This window comes from Pleurodeles waltl, unplaced genomic scaffold (assembly GCF_031143425.1).
Source record: "Pleurodeles waltl isolate 20211129_DDA unplaced genomic scaffold, aPleWal1.hap1.20221129 scaffold_69, whole genome shotgun sequence".
Lineage (NCBI taxonomy): Eukaryota > Metazoa > Chordata > Amphibia > Caudata > Salamandridae > Pleurodeles > Pleurodeles waltl.
The window spans coordinates 577,822-582,624 of NW_027150390.1; the positions used below are offsets into that span (position 1 = coordinate 577,822).

Below are 4,803 nucleotides of genomic sequence, written 5' to 3' on the forward strand. Positions count from 1 at the left end.
CCATCTGTCTCCCTGACTTTGAGCAGAGACCGATAGTTGAGCAGTCTCTTCCCACAAAAAGCTGGCACAAGCCTGCTGTTTTCTGCTCTGGCAGCGTGGAAACGAGAGAGTGGTCCTCACAAGAAAAAAAATCAATCCATACTAGCAGAGGATGGTTTCGATCCATCGACCTCTGGGTTATGGGCCCAGCACGCTTCCGCTGCGCCACTCTGCTTCCTGTTCAAAATGCTGTGGTTATGCTGATCAGGAGCCTTCAGAGGAGTGGCATGGGATCGCTGGAGCTATTCTGGCAGGGCTCTCACCTCATTTGCCTAAGAATGTCACAAGGCATGCTGGGTGCAGAAAATCTTCGCCTTCCCCTCTCACAGTCAGTCATAGGGGAAAGTCAAGGCCCTCTCAGTCACTAGCCATGTCACGCCTTTGTCAAGACAGAAGAACCCCCACCCGCTCCTTCTCTGTGATCCTGCGCTACCATGCTCAGGTTTTGGCCTTACCTGGGAGCCAGAGGTGCACCCAGTGAGGGCTTGCCCGGTATGAGCGTTTGGGAGCGTTCGGGACGTTAGTGGACTTAGGACTGGAAATTCTGTCCATTCGAAGCAGCCAACCTTCCTGCTGCAGACAGGGGCTGTTCCCTTGGGTTTCTTTCACCTTGCTCTCGGATAAATTTGATTGTATGCTGCAGTTGCCTGCGATGACTAAAAGGTGGCGCTGCTTTCAGGTAAGAGCACAAATATTCAGAAAATGTTGGGGACTTTTGCCACATTTATCGGTGGTGGGTCTCGCACATTTTTTCCAGGGGAGAGATATTGACCTGAAACACTTTTTACTGCAGAGATGCTGCAGTTCTAAAGGCTGGTCGGGCAGAAGGGCTTAGCCGTTTCATTGCCTGCCCCCCTGCAGCCCATTTATTACCAGCAGTTGTGAGTGGTGACTGCTGTATGTAAAATATAAAAATTTCAGGACATAGAAAGTCGCAGACGGAGCTTTTGGGATGCCTGCCTATGTCTTTGTTTATTATTTATCTAATAGCTGAGTAATCTGGTCAAGATATTTCTCTTTTTTTTAACATATTGCGTTAGAATAGCTACAGCTTGCTTAATGTATAAATATTAGCACTGCGTTGGCCGGGAATCAAACCCGGGTCAACTGCTTGGAAGGCAGCTATGCTCACCACTATACCACCAACTCTCCGTGGCATATGTTTTTTTTAAACTCTAGACATCACAACCCTGAGTTCAATGACTATATTGCACCAGTATCAGAGGTATTTTTGGTTTACAGACCAACATGAAAATCAGTAAAAAAGTTCTTGCAACTGCTAAGGAACTGGAGATTGAAACCAATGCAAAAGCTGCGCAGAAAAGGAGAAACGGAAAGCAGCAGTTCAAATCATTGAAATAAGCATATATTGGCAGCAAGGGAAAAACAGCAGGGTAGAGAAAGAAAACAGCTCCACGAAATTCACAGGAGATTGATAATAGCAGGACAAAAAAAGGGAATAATAACGTTCCAAGCAGGCTCAGAAAGAAGTGCGAGGGTCCCATCTTTCGTTAATGGTCATAACTGTGCATCATTTCCTTTGAAGTGTAGGGTTGATTCTCTGACCATCTGTCTCCCTGACTTTGAGCAGAGACCGATAGTTGAGCAGTCTCTTCCCACAAAAAGCTGGCACAAGCCTGCTGTTTTCCACTCTGGCAGCGTGGAAACGAGAGAGTGGTCCTCACAAGAAAAAAAATCAATCCATGCTAGCAGAGGATGGTTTCGATCCATCGACCGCTGGGTTATGGGCCCAGCACGCTTCCGCTGCGCCACTCTGCTTCCTGCTCAAAATGCTGTGGTTATGCAGATCAGGAGCCTTCAGAGGAGTGGCATGGCATCGCTGGAGCTATTCTGGCAGGGCTCTCACCTCATTTGCCTAAGAATGTCACAAGGCATGCTGGGTGCAGAAAATCTTCGCCTTCCCCTCTCACAGTCATTCATAGGGGAAAGTCAAGGCCCTCTCAGTCACTAGCCATGTCACGCCTTTGTCAAGACAGAAGCACCCCCACCCGCTCCTTCTCTGTGATCCTGCGCTACCATGCTCAGGTTTTGGCCTTACCTGGGAGCCAGAGGTGCACCCGGTGAGGGCTTGCCCGGTATGAGCGTTCGGGACGTGAGTGGACTTAGGACTGGAAGTTCTGTCCATTCGAAGCAGCCAACCTTCCTGCTGCAGACAGGGGCTGTTCCCTTGGGTTTCTTTCACCTTGCTCTCGAATATATTTGGTTGTATGCTGCAGTTGCCTGCGATGACTAAAAGGTGGCGCTGCTTTCAGGTAAGAGCACAAATATGCAGAAAATGTTGGGGACTTTTGCCACATTTATCGGTGGTGGGTCTCGCACATTTTTTCCAGGGGAGAGATATTGACCTGAAACACTTTTTACTGCAGAGATGCTGCAGTTCTAAAGGCTGGTCGGGCAGAAGGGCTTAGCCGTTTCATTGCCTGCCCCCCTGCAGCCCATTTATTACCAGCAGTTGTGAGTGGTGACTGCTGTTTGTAAAATATAAAAATTTCAGGACATAGAAAGTCGCAGACGTGGCTTTTGGGATGCCTGCCTATGTCTTTGTTTATTATTTATCTAATAGCTGAGTAATCTGGTCAAGATATTTCTCTTTTTTTTAACATATTGCGTTAGAATAGCTACAGCTTGCTTAATGTATAAATATTAGCACTGCGTTGGCCAGGAATCGAACCCGGGTCAACTGCTTGGAAAGCAGCTATGCTCACCACTATACCACCAACGCTCCGTGGCATATGTTTTTTTTAAACTCTAGACATCACAACCCTGAGTTCAATGACTATATTGCACCAGTATCAGAGGTATTTTTGGTTTACAGACCAACATGAAAATCAGGAAAAAAGTTCTTGCAACTGCTAAGGAACTGGAGATTGAAACCAATGCAAAAGCTGCGCAGAAAAGGAGAAAGGGAAAGCAGCAGTTCAAATCATTGAAATTAGCATATATTGGCAGCAAGGGAAAAACAGCAGGGTAGAGAAAGAGAACAGCTCCACGAAATTCACAGGAGATTGATAATAGCAGGACAAAAAAAGGGAATAATAACGTTCCAAGCAGGCTCAGAAAGAAGTGCGAGGGTCCCATCTTTCGTTAATGGTCATAACTGTGCATCATTTCCTTTGAAGTGTAGGGTTGATTCTCTGACCATCTGTCTCCCTGACTTTGAGCAGAGACCGATAGTTGAGCAGTCTCTTCCCACAAAAAGCTGGCACAAGCCTGCTGTTTTCCGCTCTGGCAGCGTGGAAACGAGAGAGTGGTCCTCACAAGAAAAAAAATCAATCCATGCTAGCAGAGGATGGTTTCAATCCATCGACCTCTGGGTTATGGGCCCAGCATGCTTCCGCTGTGCCACTCTGCTTCCTGCTCAAAATGCTGTGGTTATGCAGATCAGGAGCCTTCAGAGGAGTGGCATGGGATCGCTGGAGCTATTCTGGCAGGGCTCTCACCTCATTTGCCTAAGAATGTCACAAGGCATGCTGGGTGCAGAAAATCTTCGCCTTCCCCTCTCACAGTCAGTCATAGGGGAAAGTCAAGGCCCTCTCAGTCACTAGCCATGTCACGCCTTTGTCAAGACAGAAGCACCCCCACCCGCTCCTTCTCTGTGATCCTGCGCTACCATGCTCAGGTTTTGGCCTTACCTGGGAGCCAGAGGTGCACGCGGTGAGGGTTTGCCCGGTATGAGCGTTTGGGAGTGTTCGGGAAGTGTGTGGACTTAGGACTGGAAGTTCTGTCCATTCGAAGCAGCCAACCTTCCTGCTGCAGACAGGGGCTGTTCCCTTGGGTTTCTTTCACCTTGCTCTTGGATAAATTTGGTTGTATGCTGCAGTTGCCTGCGATGACTACAAGGTGGCGCTGCTTTCAGGTAAGAGCACAAATATGCAGAAAATGTTGGGGACTTTTGCCACATTTATCGGTGGTGGGTCTCGCACATTTTTTCCAGGGGAGAGATATTGACCTGAAACACTTTTTACTGCAGAGATGCTGCAGTTCTAAAGGCTGGTCGGGCAGAAGGGCTTAGCCGTTTCATTGCCTGCCCCCCTGCAGCCCATTTATTACCAGCAGTTGTGAGTGGTGACTGCTGTTTGTAAAATATAAAAATTTCAGGACATAGAAAGTCGCAGACGGAGCTTTTGGGATGCCTGCCTATGTCTTTGTTTATTATTTATCTAATAGCTGAGTAATCTGGTCAAGATATTTCTCTTTTTTTTAACATATTGCGTTAGAATAGCTACAGCTTGCTTAATGTATAAATATTAGCACTGCGTTGGCCGGGAATCAAACCCGGGTCAACTGCTTGGAAGGCAGCTATGCTCACCACTATACCACCAACGCTCAAAGGCATATGTTTTTTTTAAACTCTAGACATCACAACCCTGAGTTCAATGACTATATTGCACCAGTATCAGAGGTATTTTTGGTTTACAGACCAACATGAAAATCAGGAAAAAAGTTCTTGCAACTGCTAAGGAACTGGAGATTGAAACCAATGCAAAAGCTGCGCAGAAAAGGAGAAAGGGAAAGCAGCAGTTCAAATCATTGAAATAAGCATATATTGGCAGCAAGGGAAAAACAGCAGGGTAGAGAAAGAAAACAGCTCCACGAAATTCACAGGAGATTGATAATAGCAGGACAAAAAAAGGGAATAATAACGTTCCAAGCAGGCTCAGAAAGAAGTGCGAGGGTCCCATCTTTCGTTAATGGTCATAACTGTGCATCATTTCCTTTGAAGTGTAGGGTTGATTCTCTGAC

At 46.8% G+C, this 4,803-nt stretch overlaps 1 non-coding gene across 1 annotated transcript; it reads right to left on the bottom strand.

The window, feature by feature from the left end:
* Positions 1-4,314: 4,314 nt before the first annotated feature.
* On the bottom strand, positions 4,315-4,386 carry TRNAG-UCC (transfer RNA glycine (anticodon UCC)). The gene has a single exon. It is a non-coding gene; the product is annotated as a tRNA-Gly (tRNA).
* Positions 4,387-4,803: the final 417 nt, after the last annotated feature.